Consider the following 20,799-nt stretch of genomic DNA (forward strand, 5'->3'; position numbering starts at 1 on the left):
ATGCACCCTTTTCCAGAGTCGTGCACCATGGAAATTTGTAGCGGTGCAACTCAGCTACACACATAAAATGACAAGGAAAAAAAAGTAGATAAAGATATGGAGAAGTTTCCGACAGTCTGACCAACTTATTGAGTGCGTTTACATGGGAAGTTTAATTCCTCTTTAATTCAGAATTAAAATTGAATCTGATTTAAAATGATTAAAAATTACTATGTAAACACCTAATTCCGAATGAAAATGGCCATTCCAAATTAAACTTAATTCCGAAGTAAGTGGGTGGTTTATTCCGATTTTAAATCTGAATAGAATAATTCCGTGATCATGTATACACTCATTCCGCTTTAAATTAATTCCGGTCTTTCTGCGCTGCTCGTTCCCTCGCCCGTCTGTCTCAGCCCCCGAATCTCGCACTCAGAAGGCACGCCGATTTCTCCCAGTGTCCAGCCGCGGTACTGCAACAAAAAATCCCATGGGGTCCAGAAAGCTTTTTTCCCATAGACCGCAATAGTAAAAGAGAAGCCTCTAAAACTGTTCACAGGAACCTATAGCTGTAATCACCGGCAATTACTAATCTTTGTATTTTATATTTTTAAGTCATGGACTTTATATCTGTCAAAAATGTTTTATTACGGCCAGAAAAGTAAAAGAAAAGTCTCTTTCTGGGCGTGACGTCACGGCTGACGTCACAGCCATGTCCGTGCATTCCACGGATGTATTATATTAATATATATTATGTAATTATATATTATTAATACATTAATAATATATGTAATACTATACATGTAATAATATACATTAATTAATATATTATATTAATACATATTATATTAATATTCGCGTCATTGCCCCGGGGCATGATGGGAGACCCCAGAGCATCATGGGAGGTGACTCAACTGCGCATGCTCTATGGGCCGCACAACGCGGAAGTAAACCCGGAAGTCAGGAACTTTTTCAGCGTATGCGCTGAGTTAGCAAATTGCATTGAAATGAATGGGCGGCCATTTTCCTATCTCCTATCTAGTTATTTAATACATCCATGGTCTGTCTCCATGACGCTTATATTCCGCGCTGGGCTTGTTTTCCAAACAAAGTTTCAAGATGGCAGCACGCAGTAAACAGTGATCAAGAGCAGAGACCATTTATTTAATAAATAGCTTGGAGGACCTGGAAATAATTAAAAGAACAGATGGCAGGAAACATAAAAATTGTGAGCTTTTCAAAGTTGTAGTGGCTAAGCGGCTAAGTTTGTTTTCTTCCGGTAGACGTAATTTCCGGTAGACGTAACTTCCGGTAGACGTCTTTACGTAATACGTAAAGACGTCCGCCCCCCTATCTAGTCAGAACCCTTCCAAACCCCCAGACCTTAAGCGGAATTGGATAAAGCCGATCAAACGTGTTTTCCATGTAAACCTCAATTCGGAATTACTATTTCCATGTAAACTTGAAGGAAAATAGTTTAATTCTAAATTATTTTGATTCATTTTTATTTTGTATTTATTTATTTTTTGTGAATGTAAAAAAAAAAACTTCATGAGAAGTTTAAGAAAACAAAACAACAAAACAATGAATTTCATCCTTTAACACTTGCTATCTTGATTTACATGTGCCAAAAAAGGAGTAAGAAGAAGTGTAAACTTATTTAGTCCTACCCCCATTCACTGATTATTTAACCTGCATTTATAAAGACTCACACACTGCACTTACACTGCTAAATAACTTTAATTCGGAATAATTAATTCCGAATTAAAAAACATCATGTAACCATGGCCAATGTGTTTTTACTGCAAGCAAGGAACCTCAGCTCTCCTTTTCAGACACACACCTTCATGGGAGCTTCGCCGTCCGACGCGTGAACTCAAGCCGGTCGTCTTTGATGGGTCGCAGGTTTCCCACCAGGGACTGGCTACATGCGGTGTGTGCTCAGAAATGTGTGTGTTTGGAGTGGATTGTGGGGGGGTGGTGGGGGGTTACTGCCTTCCCCGGTGATAAGGCGTGTGGAGGCGACCCAGTGTTACCAGGCCAGTCACACACGCAGATAAGAGCAGATAACATTCACAGGAAGAGCTGCTGCAGGCTCAACACCACTCTGCTGCACCACAACGCAGGAGACGCTCACAGTGCGTGTGCGTGTGGACATAGAGATGTGTAAACTGTGTACGTGTGCCTGTCTGGGAGCAATCTTTTGCACATGTGTCTGTGAGCGTGCCTCCGTGCTGCAGATTATCAGGGTTATTATACTATAAAGGGGAAAAAAAAGGCAACAAAATGTTTGTTTTTTGAAGTTCAGCCCGCACTCCGAATACATTCAAATAACCATTATGCTTAACAAACAGTGACTTTTCTCTACAGTGTTGTCCTCTTAGTCCTGTTTAAAGTGCACTGCTATGCAGTTAAGCAGCAACTTAGCACCGTTGGAGGTTTTATTTGTTGCTGATTTACAACAAATGAGAGTTTGAGGAAAAGGCTGACATCAGCGGAGGAGAAGGCAGATCAAGAGAGCGCTCGCTCCACTTTGATGCGAGAGGCAGGTGGAAGCACTTAGCCGCAAGATGAGATTCAATTCAGCGAGAGTTCATTGATATTAGGTCAAACGAGAACAACGTGTATCATCGGAAGCCCAACAGTTGATCCGTGATGTGTTTCTCAGCTGTCTGCATGGCCACGGGAGTCCTGAATGAGTTTCAGTCTGGCCAGTTTAGGTTCTGTGAAATCCTTTCTCTTTAACTTAGAAAGGCATGTTTTCTGCTTTACATTCTTGTTAAAAGCATACGTTTTACAGACTCACATCTGTTAGCCTTTACGCAACTTTCACCTCAGGTTTTGGGGTGGATGATGTAACATGTAACACTAAACTCAACTCAAATGACTTCTGTGTGTGGTTAAAATGATCAGTTTTATCTTACAAATACAACTATCAGTTAATAACAGTCTCTGTAATGTTTGCTCTTACATACATTCGGGACCAAAGTCCCCCGACATCCTTAACAGCTGCTTAATGTAAATATAACAGTGAAACCATCATATCTTTTTATTGAAGCTAATAAAACCAAATTTGCCAAATTATCACTTAATATTTGTGAAATTGAAACACGGCGTGTGGATGTGACGGCTTTGAGAGGAATGAACAGAGGTGTCTTCAGTATTCACATTCATTACTCAGGTAGAAGTTTAGATACTAGAGTTTAAAAATACTCCTGTAGAAGTTGAAGTATCAACTCAAGTTTTTTACTCAAGTAAAAGTATAAAAGTACTGGTTTCAAAACTACTTAAAGTATAAAAGTAAAAGTAATGTAAGGGGGAAAAAAGCCATTGAAAATGAATGAATCTTAGTATAATGCAGATATATTAAAGAACCATATATGTGTACTATTGAGCATTAACATGTGTTTCAGAGAGCAGCAGATATGATGACTAGTTGCCTATAAGTATTATAATGGTGCAAAAAGTCAAACTTCAGAGGCATGTTATCATTTATCCTAACCTTTATTGGAATGTACATCCAAGTTTAGTTGCAGGAATCTGAGGGAACGGATGTAAGAACAAAACTGGACAAGAACATCTGAAACAACCACAACCAAATTCACTCTATCCAGATGGAGCAATTTAACTGGATAGTTTTTATTTAAAGGCCGAAATGAAATAGAGTAACGAGGCTGTTTTTAAAATGTAAGGAGTAAAAAGTACAGATAATTGTGTGAAAATGTAAGGAGTAAAAGTAAAAGTCGTCTGAAAAATAATTACTCCAGTGAAGTATAGATAACCAAAATTTCTACTTAAAGGAGCTTGAGGCTCCTTTTAAGAAATGAGACTCTCTAGCGCCACCCTTCACCACGACGGCCGTCGGGGGTACTGCAGCCAACAGTGAAGCCGGCACGGGAGAACGGGGAGAACGCACATGCAGCGTCATGTGACGTCACATCCGCAGCCCAGCGCGGGAAATTCGGGACCGAATTGCAGCACATTTTGCAGCACACAGCCTGTTCAAGGCAAAGGAGAGATAAACTAGAGGGCTCATTCTTTTTGGTTTGGAACGCTTCATCTGACATTATTACTAGAAAACTTAAAATGTATACGGATTTTTTTCATAAATCCTGCCACAATCCGGCCTCAAGCTCCTTTAACTGGATAGTTTTTTTTTAAAGGCCGAAATGAAATAGAGTAATGAGGCTGTTTTTAAAATGTAAGGAGTAAAAAGTACAGATAATTGCGTGAAAATGTAAGGAGTAAAAGTAAAAAGTTGTCTGAAAAATAATTAGTCCAGTCCAGTGAAGTATAGATAACCAAAATTTCTACTTAAGTAAGGTAACAAAGTATTTGTACTTTGTTACTTGACACCTCTGGGAATGAAGCGCTGTAATGTCATCAGCTCCTCTGGACTTTACACACTCTTTCATTTCTGCATCTTACAGCTACAAATGTCAGCCCGGCTGTTGGGAAGCTTCTGCTCTCGAGCTGCCTTTTCAATACTTGTTCCTTTTTTTTTTGTGTTTTTTTTTAAACCTCACTTGTGTTTTTCTCGTTTTTCATAACCCAGAAGTCTCTGCCGCTTTTCCCCTTCTCTGTCCATACACCCTACCCAGACCACAGAAGGGGCTACTGCAGAGCGAGAGGGGTTGTGGTTGGCATACGTACGCCCAGAGGGGCCCAGGCCTGTCAGCTCGGTAGCCTCACATCTGGAGCCTCCCGCTGGGCCGGCAGCCTCCCTCCAGCGCTCCTCCTCCTCCTCCACCATCGCCGCCTCTCCCCGGAGAGCAGTGAGCATGCATACCACACCGATGGGAAAAAACACACATGCACATATAAATTTACACAGTTGGACACCTCATTTACACACATGAACACACTACTACAAACACACGCGTGTGTAGCGACACACACACACATATATACATCCCAATGTGAACACCTACTCACACAAGACTAAGAGGAACACACATTAAAGCCTAAAACATTATGCTAATCCACTGCCAGAAGCGGAGGATAGCACTCTGCTCAGACTCATGCCAAAGTCCTTTTCATTTTTTAGAAGATTAACTGCAGGGATGAACCGTCAGTAACATGCTGCCGTTTGAGAAGTTGGACAGGAACACCTACTCGCTCACTCTGATGCCTCATAACTAATCGAAAACATCCCCTAATACAATTACCGATGACAACGGCATTAAACAGCTCAGTTAAACAACCAGGTCACACTTTACGTCCAGTTTCTGGAGGTTCTTCAGAGTTCAGTGAGCAGTCATGAAAAAAGAGCTGCATTTAGCTTTCTGTTGGGTTTCATTGATTTTTGAAGGCCAATGAATCAGGGCAGTTTCTTTAAAAACCCAGAATGATAATTTGTCTTTCTAGCCTTCTGTGCTCAAAAGCTGTAAGTGTTTTTAGAGCAACATATGCTCCCATCCAGACATTTGATAAGAGAAAGCATTGCGGCTTTCAGCAAGACCAGGCAGCGGCACCTTCGTGCCTTAACTGTCCTGCCTGCAATCCAGACCTTTGAACTGCTGAAATAATTTACTGATTGCATGAAATGGAATGATACAACATATGGCGCTTTTACACTAGTACCTACTCAGCCCGACTTGACCCCCCTCGCCTCTGTTTTGCGCTTATCCACTAGGGGTGGAAGCGGGTGGAGGCGTGCCGAGTAGACACTTTTTCTGTAGCTACTCTGCCGAGGTTCTAATGGCCCTTTTCCACTAGTATCTACTCAGCACGCTTCTACTCGCCACGTCCCCGTCTTGCGCTTTTCCACTCCGGGCCGAGGCGGGTGGAGCCGTGCCAAGCAGATACTTTTTCTATACCGAGGCTGCCGAGGTTCTGAGCGGCTGAGTCGGCCCTGGATCTGACGTCATCACACTACAGGCCACCGATTGGTCGGGGGGCGGGGCCGTCAGACGTTTGAATCAGGAAGCCGGAGTCAGCGCGAGAACGACTCGCGACTCGCGGCGATTTTATTATACAGTGCAAACGTCTGTTTCATGATCCAACTCTGAGGTGCAGATGTTCATAAACCTGGTGCTGAGGAGAGAATTAAAAAAGGGATGTAGACGGGCGATAAGGAACGATTAGATCTACCAGGAGCTCTGTTTTACTCTCAGCCGCTCGCGGCTCCAGCTGACTTCTGATCAGCGCCGACATGAACAAAGCGGTTGCACAATCGAGTACGTCACAGCAGCTTCACCCCAACCTGCCTACTTCTCACCTGGCTGTGGAAAAACAAACGAGGACAAAGTGGGTAAAGGCGGTACGAGACGTGACGAGCCGACCCGAGCCGGGGCACGCTGAGTAGGTACTAGTGGAAAAGCGCCATAAGCGGCTGAGTCGGCTGCATCTGAGGGGTCTTCACCAGCCAAGAATGGGACAACATTCCCAGATTTATATGAAGGATTGTTAAAAGAAGAGGAGATGCTGCAGAGTGGTTTTAAAGATGGCAGATTGTGTGACATGTTCTCCGTGTTCTATCGTGAATAAAATATGGATCAACCAGCTTTCCATACGACTCCATTTGCTCTGTATTTGTATTTCCCCCAGTGTCCCAGCTCCCATCGCGATCGTGGATGTACATTTTTAACGTAAATCATTTCATCAATGGCACATGACGCTAAGAAGAAAGGAGGCGGTTGTGCAGCCAGTGTAAGCTAAGAAAAGCCAAACCTGCAAACCCTCCGTTCTCCCTGGTATTCCAGGAGCAGAGAGAGCCAGCCAGGGGCCAGAGCACACTAACTCATTGTCAGTCAGTGTGGCGTTGTGTGATGATAATAAGGATAACTTCCTCCAGGATAATGGAGCCCAAGCATATTCAGCCCTCCGTGTGCGCTGTCCCCGAGGATGGCCCTGTCTGCTGTGAATATTCTGCATTTAAATGGTCCATTAGAAGCCAAACAAACACAGACAGGCCTCCATACTAATGACCACCGGGGTCCAGGGGTGAAGCAGGGCACCCGCCATGTCTCGCTGTGTGTGCGTGCGTGTGTGTGTGTGTGTAAATGCGTGGGAGAGACGGAGACAGTGTGTGTCAGCGGTTGATGTGGTGGAGCTGCAAACAGACAGGGAGAGTTTAAGTGTGCGTGTGTTGGACTGGGAGGCTGATTTTGTGTGACATGGGTCAGGCGGGTGGAGTGGGGGGGGGGAGGTGTTGGAGACTCTGGGCTCTGTGGCCAGAGGGGAATCCTTCTCTCAATCCCAATGGGTCCATTTGCATGTCTGTCCCATTTGTGTGAGTGGGTGGGAGGGGGGGGTGCATGTGCGTGTGTCCTCTCACATGACCCATCCTTTGAATAATCTGTCTTTGTAGGCTTGGATGCATTTGTGTGTGCATCTATGTGCACGGTTGCTTCCCATAATGTCATGTGGAGAAGTTCCAGTAGTGTGACACCAAGTTGCCGGGGTTATTCTAATAAGGGGCTGGTGTTGGCGGGCCCCGGGCCCCCGGTCAGCCCTCTGCCCATCATTATTATTAATATTTGAGGAGTCGCCTGTGCAGGGCGGACCGATGACCCCCCCACCCCCCCCGTTTCAGCGCACAGCTTTTTATGAACAGTGACAGAGCACGTCCACTCCCTACTTAGCTCCTTATCAAAATATGAAGGCTGAAGTATGTAAACCCAGGAAAGTGATGTTCTACTAAATTCTGCGTAAATGGAAACAGACAAGCCCGTAACCACGGGGACTACACAGCTGAGGTCTGGTAACGATGCTGCGACGCGTCCAGAGGAATGCTGGTGCAACACAAGTCGTGACTGTCTGACTGTGTACGAGTGACCGGTACCACGGCATCAGGACCACATCATTCCACGCATGTTTTGTACTTTTACATAGTTTATATTTTAATCTGGTCCTATGCCTTCTATGCTTTTTTTTTGGGTGCTAAAAATCAAATGTTAGCAGCTCGTTGAAATGAGTGCCCTCATCTTCTAACAAACTAATGGCACTTCCACTAGTACCTACTCAGCCCAACTCAACTCGCCTTGGTTTTGTGCTTTTACACCAGGGCTCTACCCGTGCCGAGTAGATACTTTTTCTGTAAAAACTCTGCCGAGATTGTAAGCGGCTGAGTCGTCTGTATCTGACATCATCACACTACAGGCCACCGATTGGTCGGGGGGTTGGAGTCAGACGTCTGAGTCAGGAGGTGGAAATCAGAGAAAGAGTGACTCGCGGCTTCTTGTTCATTTTATTCAACAGGCAATGGCAGCACAAAAGTCTGTTTCATGATCCAACTCTGAGGTGCAGATGTTCATAAACCTGGTGCTGAGGAGAAAATTAAAAAGGGATCTAGACGGAGATAAGGAACGACCAGATCTACCAGGAGCTCTGTCACTTCAGCAGCGCAGAGACAAACAAAGCAAAAAACATTGCCGCTTGAAGCTTCTCTCCCTCTCATTTTTTAACTCGGTATCGAACACAAACCACAGACCCAGCAGCACATCTATCATCTCCTCCAGGTGCTGAATTATTATTGAAAAGAAACTTGGCCGAGTCGAGCCGAGCCGAGTTGAATAGAGCCGATTAGGTACTGGTGGAAAAGCACCATAACACACTGCAGATGACCCGACAGATATCACCTCACGTGGGGCTTTGGCAGGCAGGAACTTACTTGAAATCTACCCAAGTCATTATTCTTTGGAATGATGGACAAGTGTCCCAAACAGACGTCCCAGACGGACAGGCAGCAACATTCCCCTCTGAGATCACTGGTGAAGTCTTTTCCTCCCTGGTACTGAGTTAGGCCACACCTGCTGCTCCTGTCACAGCCAGGAGGTTCCTGGTTGAAATCCTGCATGGGTTTTTTCACCTGAAACTTCGGCTCCCTTCAACAGTTCAAAAAACATGCACATTGGATTCGATTGTGATTGGAAATCATCTAGAGGTCTAAGCATGCGCCACTTTTGCCTCTGTATGGTCCTGTTGTAGACCGGTGACCGGTCCAGGGCGTGTCCAGCAGCCCAGCGATCCTGAGAAAGAAGAAGCGGACGGATGAATGCTTCGGAAAAGCAATGTGCCAAAAAGTATACTTTTATAGAACTCTTCATAATTGCTGATGATAAAATCAAGTGGTCCTTCGGAATATTGACCTTGTACACACACACAGACACACACATGCACGCACACACACACACACGCACGCACGCACGCACGCACGCACGCACGCACGCACGCACGCACGCACGCACGCACGCACGCACGCACGCACGCACGCACGCACGCACGCACGCACGCACGCACGCACGCACGCACGCACGCACGCACGCACGCACACACACACACACACACACACACAGTTCAAGTGTGGCCTCTCATCTTTTGATTACGGTGCTCATATGTGTCGTATTACTATTTAACAAATCTATATTCGTACAACAAGCGAGTACAAAAGACTCACCTATATATACACGCACACTGCAACTCTGCAACTACAGAACACACACACACACACACACACACACACACACACACACACACACACACACACACACACACACACACACACACACACACACACACACACACACACACACACACACACACTACAGAACAGAGGGAAAGTAAGACAGCAAAGTAACAAAACGCAGCAGCAGCAGAAACACGCGAGCACCAAAGCAAAGACGTGTTATTAATGGAGCATTGTCAAGCGCGGTGTTTATTTTCAACACGTGTGCTAGTTAACGGCAACAAATACCCTCCATGTTGTACACGGGGCCAAAACAACACGCTCAGGGACCGCACCGGGCCCAACAAATGATGTCTTTTTTTAGTTAATTGTATATTTATAATGAAAGAGGGGGAGAAAAATGCAGGAGGGAAGCAGGAAATTAGGTAACAGGGGATAATGTGAACAGAGATGTATTGGGAGGAAATACAGGCGAGCGCAAATGTTAGTACCCCCTCTTTTAACCTTTTTTTTATTGCATGGAAAACACGGTAAAATATCTGACTGTGTTGAGGAAAACCGTAGATGCTCTGCACTTCTAGGTTCTGTTTACCCTTCGCCAGGATCTGCAAAGTGCTTTACACCGTGTTTCTTATTCAGACAGTCCCACACTGCAACGCTTTAATTAAACAGTCACTCTATGTACAGCAGCGTTTCTGAGTGTAACAGTCATACCCTGATGAGCATATCATCAGGGTATGACTGGGGAGGGTCAGTGTCAGGCCCACGGTTGGGGATTGATTATTATGCAAACGCGACCTCAGATGAATAAAAACATGCGACTTTCCTCACTTTGCCATTATTCATTTAGCAAAGATGAAGCCATTAATGAAAATTCCTGGAGGTAACACTTAGTATCCCCTTACTGCCATCATAGGGGTTAGCTAATAAAACAGCTGATCTCCATTGACCTTCACTTTAAAATGTCCAACTTTGCAGCAGAGATACACACATTTATATCTATGACAGCTGTATGGGGGTGAATTTTGATGTACTACATGGGGTCAGTTTACATAAAGCCACAAATGTATGTGTAATCAGGGGTGTGGTCATTTTGGAAGCCGGGTAAAGCAGCCTGTAGGAGCTATCGTCGCTCCCTTTTGAAGGATGTTCTCCAGCCCGAACCAGCACTGTGAAACTAAGGGCGCTTTCACACCTGTCCCGTTTGGAGCAGTTTTCAGAAACAGGGAGCGTTTTCCCCTAAAGGTCGGTTCGTTTGGTACATGTGAACACAGCAATCGCGCTAGGATTCGAGACAAAACAAGTGAGCCGAGATCTCCTAGGAGAGTTGGTCTCGGTTCGCTTCCATTCCAGACCTGGAGCGGTTCGTTTGCAGTGAGAACATAATTGACACAGAAACACACAGAAACAAACTAGCCACACTCGCTTACGATGCTCCATAGTTGTTCTTTTTCCCGGGGTACAGAAGAGGAAACTCCTTCCACGTCCATTTCTGACCAATGAGAGAACAGTTGGTTCTTATGGCATTTATGGCACAGCTTTAAACCGCTACAGGCGGTTGCCTTGTGAACACAAACGCCACAAACTAAACAATTGTCGGCAGCACGGCCGCCAATTGCTTAGTGGTTAGCACTGTTGCCTCACAGTAAGAAGGTCCCCGGTTCGACTCCCAGGCCCAGCAGGACCTTTCTGTGTGGAGTTTGCATGTTCTCCCCGTGCTTGCGTGGGTTTTCTCCGGGTACTCCGGTTTCCTCCCACAGTCCAAAAACATGCATATTAGGTTAATTGGTGATTCTAAATTGCCCGTAGGTGTGAGTGTGAGTGTGTCTGGTTGTTTGTGGGGACTGCGGGTGGAAACTAACATTACTGCTAAACCCGGTGTATTCATACTGCTTAATGTAGTGTGCATTAATATGCATTGTCCCGTCTAAATAAACTTTGAAACTTTGTATCGATTTAGCCCCTGAATCGGAAAACAAAACAGGTCACAGGTCTGAAAGCACCCTTAGATAAACAAATTCCATGATTGATTGAACGAAGGTGGGCATGTTTCAGACGGTTTCTCATTCCTGCAACATGTGATGTGGCGTCCTGCAGTGAGAGGAAAAAGAGGCTTCAAAAGCACTCTTCAGGAAACATCCGTGTGATCTCACAGTCTTCTGCTATGGACTATGGCTCAGACTTGGACATTGACAGTATGTTAACCTGCAGAGGCTTCGTGGAAACTGTTCAGAGGGTTTTATACGAGGAGAGGCTCCGTTTAGAAGTCAAAACTCACTTTTTATTCAACATCACTTTTTATATGTATGACTCTGGAAACCACAATGCAAACTGAAATATTATTTGTCTTTAAATGAGCAGGCTGCTATATGATCCTCCAGCAGGAGGGTCCCTCCTTATGATCCAGGTCCTGCTCAAGGTTTCTTCCCTCCTAAAGTGGAGTTTTTCTTGCCACTGTTTGGCTTAAGGTTTTTCTCCCACTAGGGGAGTTTTTACCTGCCATTGTTTATGTAATAATTGCTCCGGGTCATGCTCTGGTCTCTGGAAAGATCCTAGAGACAACTTCTGTTGTAATAGACACTATATGAATAAAATTGAATTGAAAAAATGATCCTCACATCTCCTCAAAAGCTTCAACTAAAATTGCATTCTTAGTCCAGCAAGCCCTCTCCTCCCACTGGGGCCGAGGGGTCACACGTTATCCAGTTTCTCTCATATCAACAGCTTCAGTTGACCCTAGAAGCTAGCCGTCTCTGGTCTGCAGCCCTGTCCCAGTGAGGGGCTATCTTGTGTTGCACCGCTGAAAATAGCTCAGCCATCACTCTGGATTTATAATAAACCTTCTTTTAGTTCTGTTATTTTTATAGTGATTAAAGGTTTTGTGGCAAATAAAAGAAGTGCAAGCAACTGTGTTCTTGTTTGATTAACGCAATGAATAACTTGGAGTGCATTTATCCTCTATAACAGTTAATGCAAGGCACGGCACCAATGCGACAAGAGCCTAGCGAGATCTGTCAGAAAAAAAAAGTTGTCACTAGCAGCAGTTTTGCAGACGTCAGTGAGAGAGAATATTTTCCAAATGAGTTGGTGAGGGCTGAGAGAAAGGCTACGGTAACTCAGATAACTAGTTGTCACTGTGCTGAGCAGAAAAGCCTGTCAGAGTGTCGGACCTTGAGGCAGATGGGCTTTAACAGCAGAGGACTGCACTGGCTTCTGCTCCTGTCAGCCAGGAAAAGAAATTTAAGGCTGCCATGAGAATAGACGCGCCAAAACCGGGCAGTTACAGAACAGGGGAAAAAAAACAAACACGCGTTGATTAATCTCCATTTCTGCACCTTCACACGCATAGTAAACAGTCAACGAAGTCATGTCGTAATGGCGTGCGGAATGTTTTTACGGCAGTCTGTCACAGTTTGAATGTCACAACCTGTCTTGACTGTTGCTGACCTTGTGCACCTTTTTTTTCCGGCTGTAATTTAACACAGTCAGGAGGCCTCTTCCAGCAAGACGTTCCACCATGTCACCAATCAAGACTAAGGGTGCTTTCAGACTGTGGCCCGTTTGTTTTGTTCCGATTCAGGGGCTAAATCGATACAGTTGTTTAATTTTTTGTTTGTGGCATTTGTGTTCACAAGGCAACCGTCTGTAGTGGTTCAAAGCTGTTAACAAATGCCATGAACCAACTGTTCTCTCATTGGTCAGAAATGAACGCGGAAGGAGTTTCCTCTTCCGTACCCCGGGAAAAACAACAATGTTTATAACCCCTTTCACAAAGCGCAGACCGCCGCTGGCGATCCCCTTCATTGTGTACGTGCTACTGCGGCGCAAGGGCGGCGCACAAGAGGGCGCCTGCCGCGCCTTTGCGCCTGCTGCGCCTTTGCGCCATGCCTGTCTGCCCGAATTGAACATTTTTTAATTTCACCATGCTGCGTTGTGACGACATCTCAGCCCGTCCAATAGGAGAGAAGGGAGAAGAGAGAGAAGGGAGAAGAGAGAAAGTTGTATCCAATAGGAGAGAAGGTGGTGGAGGCTCTGCGCCGGCTCTGCGCCCGGCAGTGGGCGTGGCGCAAACCGCGCTCTATGTTAAAGCAGCTTATGAGTGAGTTGCGTTGGTTGCTGTGTCCATTATGTTCTCACTGCAAACGAACCGCTCCAGGTCTGGAATGGCAGCGAGCCGAGACCACCTCTCCTAGGAGATCTCGGCTCACTTGTTTTGTCCTGCATCCGAGTGCGATTGCTGTGTTCACATACTGTATACCAAACAAACCGATCTTTAGGGGGAAACGTTCCCTGTTTCGGAACAACTGCTCCAAACGGGACAGGTGTGAAAGCACCCTGACTCAGTGAGCTTCACTCTGAGCTCAACAGGCCCCCGTGGTCTTCCCAGTCATCGATGCCCCTGCTCATAGGTCTAAGGTATACCGTTTATTTGAGTGTATATATAACCCAACTGGAATGGGGTTCTGGCCTTATCGTTGTATATTCCCTGATCCTCACACTGAAGACCTAAAGCTTCTGCCGTTCAAACAGGGAAACCCCCCTGTGGTTGTGAGATCCTGCCTCCCAACCTGTCAATCTCTGCTCTGCCCCAAGGCCATACCCAAGCTGTCCGGGGGTGGGGCTCACATTAGATGTATCGCCAAACCTTTTTCCAGCCCTAAGTTGTTTATTTTCATTTTTAAGCTGACATTTTAATACACCGCTGAGCTGCTTGTCTGATCATTTGCCAAAAATGAAAGAAAAAAAAAATCCCTTCATGCAGTTGTCAGCTGGAGGCAAGAGAGCTCCAGGTTTCTGAGGTCTGAACAGATATAAGGCCATAATGATCATAGTATCGGTGTTTCTGCGTGATTATATGCTCAGATGGGTTTGTATATTGATTTAAGCAAGCAGAAAGGCATGCGGGTACAAGTTCCTCTTCTGAGTCATTTTGATGATTTAAACTAACCAGGTAACTCTACAGTTGTCGCTGGCTAATGTGTTCGTTTGGACCCTAGTGGAAATATCATTGGGTTGCAGCTGACATTTTGTCCTGCACCATAATCTTTATAGTTAACAGACAGTGTAGAGGCTAAGCCAACGCTTTAAGCCACTGAGGTGTATCTCGACGGAAAACCTTTTGACGCGCTTACTTTTTGCAGGCCAGATGCATGATGAATGAATATCCACTTAAACTGTCTTTGCGATGCACAATATACATTTATTTGTCACTCACGTAGTCCAATTCTTACATGTTAAAGACATACACCAGCCCGGTACGGCATGACATTCCTAACGTGCGTGCGGTCAAAAAACTGTTTCCTCCTGCCAGTCGGAAACACACCTGGTGAACCAACAAAGGTCCCTAGACTAAATAGATTTCAGCGTCACACTGAAACCAATCAACACCCATTACCTTGTAATCTGCTCTTACAGACAGTTTTCATTACAAGCCATCCAGTAAGGAGCTGGTTTTGTATAGCTATTGTAGGTCTGGAAGTATTGTGAAGGAGTTTTCATGATTTGTACACCACCACAGTTGATTTGAAATAAACTGATCAAAGATGTCTTTAAGTGTCGACTTTCATTTACTATTTAGGAATAATTTTTTGCAAAGGAAACAAGTTTCCTCTGCAAGGTGTCCGAGCGCTCCCTTATAGGTAGGGTGAGAACCTCGGTCATCAAGGGGGGACTTGCTGCTTCTCCACTTCGACAGGACTCAGATCAGGTGGCTCAGACGTCAGGTTAGGGTGCTTCCTGGACACTTCCTTGGTGAGGGATTGCGTGCACATCCAACCAGGATTGGCCCCAGAAAAGACCAAATCCCAAGCGGTTCCATTTGTCCATCTTTTGTTTCATTTTTTTTTGTCTGCATATATATTAATAATAATAATAACTAGAAAATTTCAGAAAATTTTGATATGGGCATGCCCTACTGCCCATTCGTTCCCTCTTGCTGCTTTGGTTTGGGGCTGTACTGGTTGTGTTTAAGGTTGTTTTCGGTTGTGTCGGAGGTGGTTCTTGCCATGTTTGGGGTTATTAATAATGGCCAATAAACCAAACCAAGGTCTGGATGCACGTTGCGGTTCAGGCCACATTTACGGAGGATTTATTCACATTCTCCCCCGTAAAAATGCATAGGTTTTGTTGCCATGGTAACAAGCCCCATAGGATAGAATGGGAAAATTTGGCTTCAATATCTAAAAGGTTGAAAACAACAGCCTAATGAAACCTCAGTATGTTGTAGTCCACATCGTCCCGAGTCTTTTAACGTTGTATCGATGTCTCTGCGATATCGTGTTGCTGCGCAACAAGCGTCCAAATTTTTGTTAGCTTGAAAATTAGAATAGTTAATTATCTCAAAAAGCGTAATAGCCAGCATGATGAGTCTAAAATATGTTGTAGTACAACGCCACTACTTGGCATGCCCATAATAATATTAATATTATTGGTTAATACCATGTTGGTAAAAACCTATATATATATATATATATATATATATATATATATATATATATATATATGCATTTTTAGTATATAATATATATGATATATATTTTAATATATCATATATATTTATTTTATTAATATATATATATATATATATATTTTTATTTTTATTTTATTTTAACTTTTATAAGTTTTTTTTTTCTTTCTTTTTTGTGATTTAGGCTCAATTGAATATCTGGAAAGGGGTTGCTTCGGACCGGTTTCACTGAAGTTGTTAATCCTTTACGTCTGGACGGTGAAGGGGGGCCAGCCCCGTTACGAAAGGCTGATACACATTTTGAGGCCTTCGGGAAGAGTGTACCATTTCAAACCATATCTGACTTTACTGTACGTCTCTGCTTACAGTGTCTGCTGTTTGGGTGTAATATGAGCCACTAAACTCTGATCCACCCATCTTCCCCATGGGGTGGGCTTCTTTTGAGATCTGTCCTTCAGCTTTGCATCTCCATTCCAATGTATTTACTGAAGCGTATCACTATCGTATGAGAAGGCCTACCATACCTAGCATGCCATGCCACATCATGCCACTTGGCTACACTTGGATCCACTTTTAGGTATAATCTTCTGCAAGTTGTGTTAAACGGGCTCACCTTGGTGAAACAATACACTTAATTTCCAATAAAATTATCCCAGTGAGGTGTAAATCATGGAATACCTTACATGTAAAAAAAATGTATTTGTAGATGATATTTCCATTAAACATTTGCGCTTCCTACATCACCCGATCATCACTAGAATATGTCCAAACTCCACCTGCTCACCTTCTATTTCTGCCTTTAACCCTGAATTCATTGTCCTTTAAGTCCGAGAACCAGACAAAACTTGAATATGTCAATTTCTTTTCAATATTTATGCCTAAATTCCTGAAAAACTGCACATACAGTATATGCATGCATAAATACATCTGCACATGCATATATACATACAAACATCCATGAATATATACATAAATATAATGAGGTACTGAGGGGCGTTTTATTGTTGTAGTATGATACATGCTAAGATTTCTCTTTTAAAGATTATTTCTAAAAACTCTTTTCAAGTTTATTATATTTTGTATAATGTCGTAATAACAATAAAATACAAGTTATCAGCATGTGAGCAAATAGCCGTCGCCCCAATGAAAAATTGGAAAAGCCTGATTACTGACAAACAACCTTTTTTTTAAATCAAATAAAAGTGATGCAATAGTCGTGCAGTATTTAACACTTTTTTAATACTGAAGTATTTCTCACATTGGTGCTGAAAATTCAGCCATTTTGGACCATTTTTCCGCTTTTTCCCCTGCTCCATACATATACATGCACTTCTTTCACAATAAAAGCCCTGCTATGAACCAAAAGACATGTATCAAATAAATTCAGATGACATTTTAATGTGATATATGAAATAAAATGTTAAGTTTTGAATGAATAGCATCACATTAAGGTGGTAACTTTCCATCTATGATTCCTTTTGATAAGCAGAGTATAATGTTCAACATGGAGAAAAGCGTTTCTTTTTCCAGATGGATGACCCCTGAACAGGAGCAATGGGAAAGGCTCATTTAAATGTTTTTTTTTTTCCTGTCCAGTCCTGGCAATATGTAAATGCCTTTTCCCTTGTAAAATATTTAAAAGCACCTTCTGGAAGCACAAACATGGAAGCACGGCCGAGTTTCACAAAATGGGATCAGAGCAAACCTCTGCACTCCTGGAACCAGGTCCCCTGGACAGATGAAACCAGGTTGTTTGGCACTAATGCCCAGAACCATGTTCTCTGGAAACCCAACATTCATGGCCGCTATGAAGCAGGGCAGACACACAGGATGTAACTTCTCCATGTTATTGCTGCTAAAGGTGCTAAGAAGTTACCGAACCATGAGGGTACTTAGTGTTGCCCTCATTAATTCTTCTCTTTTTGACTTAATTTATATTCAATAAACAATAAAATCAGGAAATTAACCATACTAATCATAGGGTGGTGATCCCTTGAGGTTGTATTTGCCTAATCCTTGTGCTGTCTTCGGGTCAAGGAAGGAGGAAGAGAAGAAGGGAGGGAAGAAGGAAGGAGAGAGCAGGAGGAAAGAAGGAAGGAAGGGAAAAAAGAAGGAAGGAAGGAAGGACGAAGGAAGGAAGGAAGGAAGGAAGGAAGGAAGGAAGGAAGGAAGGAAGGAAGGAAGGAAGGAAGGAAGGAAGGAAGGAAGGAAGAAAAGAGGAAGGAGGGAAGGAAGGGAGAAAAGAGGAAGGAAGGAAGGAAGGAAGGAAGGAAGGAAGGAAGGAAGGAAGGAAGGAAGGAAGGAAGGAAGGAAGGAAGGAAGGAAGGAAGGAAGGAAGGAAGGAAGGGAGAAAAGAGGAAGGGAGAAGGAAGGAGAGAGCAGGAGGAAAGAAGGAACAGGAGAATGAGGTCATTTTGACCCAAAGACAGTACAATAATGATAAGTCCCATATATTTTTTTTTTGGGGGGGGGGGTTACACAAAAATACAAAAACATATGATTAAAAGACAGGTAATGTTTCACAACTTGAGGTACAGGAGGAACACAAAGTTAAGGCCAAGCAAGTTTATTTGTATAGCACAATTCAACACAAGGTAATTCAAAGTGCTTTACATTAAAATTACGCAATTAAACAGTAATTAACAAATAAAATGAAATAAAATGATAAGAAAAGAGGTAAAATAATAAAAAGCACAAGTTGTTAAAAGTAAGGGCAGTAGAGTCCAGCAGGTACATCTCATTCTTACAATGGCAAGAATTACGTTTCTATACGGTCAAAAACGTACAAAGACCGGTAGTAAGGTCATCTTATGGGATATTTGGCAAATCTGGGAACTAAATCGTTACCAAGAAATCTCTTCACCAATGTGTTTCTAAAGGTGTCTAATAACATGTCCTAAAAAGTTGAAATTCAACTCCTGGGGGAAACTTTGTAAAAAACTGCACAAAGTTGGGGTACCAATAACCAATTTTCGAAAATTTGAAAATGCTTAATTTGGCCTTAAATAACTTGCGAGGGATCAAACTAGGGGTTTTTCAATATTCTGAGTTCATTGCAAGTATTTATTTTTCACTACAACCATTCCTTAGTGGACAAACGGCAACGCCCACTTTCCCAGGTCATCGTTCATCCCGCCAATGCCCCCCACTCACACATAGCATATGTAAAAAAAGAAAAAAAGATAATAGTTTATTCTTTATTGTTTGACATGATGAATAGGCCAAGTCAGTGTTTGGTGATGGTTGCTGTAGTTGTTTTTGCATTCAACGTGAGGACGTTTTGAGTTAACATTAGGACCAAACATGCTGGATCCATTTGCATCCCTTTTCTTTATTGATCATGGATGGACATAATATACTGCTTTTACCTGGATGCTGGAGATCTTTGCAGCTGCAGGCCATCATCCGTATGCCAAAGGTGCACAGCTGTACTGTCAACTGATGAAGGAACTGGAAACTTTGCCTGGTTACAAAGAGACCATTGAACGTTTACACTGGGAGACTCTGAGCCGAGGACGACACGTGGGAAGTGGACACGGGGACTGGAAGCAGAGTGCGCGCATGGGACAGAGGGGGGCGTGGGCGGGACTTAAAGAGCATATTGCAGGTTGGAGACCCCTGTGAATCAATGTGTAGGAAAATAATGTAGGAACTGAATTTTCATTGAAATACGCATAAATATATACTACAGTGACCTCCAGAGTTGTTTTTGTGAGAGTATTTTACTTCCGCATCTGAAAAAGCTGAACCGGAAGAGACGTAGCACCAGGGAGTGCGGTGAATTTCAACAATAGGAAAAATAATGGATCTTAATGTTAGTTGTGACACTGAAGAGGTTGTGAATGTGTATTCACACCAATATGACGGGCCATATTTTTCAAAAATCTTCACTTTGCCAAGAGTTTTTTTAAACATTCGTTTATTTGCGTTTTCATGTGGATGACAGGTCCAAACGTAGGAAAATATCTACGTGTGTACGGGGTCTGCACAGTCAGATGGGGCAGCTGTGGAGACGTCTCCCTCCTGCTGCTACGTCATATGACGCAGTGTTCGAAAAAAAAAAGCGTTTGTAGGAGCTTTGCTAAAATCAGCCACTTTTTCCTCTGAATACGTGCCCTTATGTCTTGTAAAACATATGAAATCCTACATTAACTTCTCGCATAGTCATTTTCATATAAGGTCAGGTATCATTTTTGAAAAAACCTTAACCTGCAATATGCTCTTTAAAATGAAGGCATCTGATTGGTTCTTTCCCCCCTGCCAAGCCTCTGGTCCTCTGACCAATCCGTGCCATTCGGACCGCAAAAAACAGATTGGTCAGAGTTTTTACAGGATTAAAGCTGTCAGAGAGGTCGGATTTTTTTCTTTCCTTTTTCTGAACACATTATTCACTGCCCTCCAATGGTTTGAGGAGAACAACCCATTTGACCACGGACGTGACAAAGAGATGCTTGTATCTTTCTCTACAGGATTCACAAGAACAGCAGATGACCCAGTCAATGCTGAGAGAGCAGCTGAAGTAGGGAGAGAGATGCAGAAGAAGCTGGATGGACAGTCAGCGACATCAACAATGGAGGTGAAGTCAAAGGTGCAAGCCCTCTCTTCTCTGAGAAATATCCCTAAGAAGATAAACCTTGACTCACTGAAGTTGTTTAACCGACTAATCATTTTTGCCCAACGGGATATGACGGTTGAGACAAGCTTGAAGTATGAGCTGACTCCTGTCCCATTGTCCCTTTTCAGCAACAGAGATCATAAAATGAACAAGGCAAACAAAGCAGGCTTTTCCAAGTCTAGCCTGAAGGAGTTGACTGATCCACTTGACCTCACTAAACAACCCTGCTCCACTTTGGTGGTTGATGGTGGGTGGCTTCTTTACATGGTCAAGTGGGAACAAGGTCAGACTTGGCAGGAGATTGCCAACAGTTACCTAAGCTACCTGCAG

Source organism: Cololabis saira, chromosome 17, assembly GCF_033807715.1.
Source record: "Cololabis saira isolate AMF1-May2022 chromosome 17, fColSai1.1, whole genome shotgun sequence".
NCBI lineage: Eukaryota > Metazoa > Chordata > Actinopteri > Beloniformes > Belonidae > Cololabis > Cololabis saira.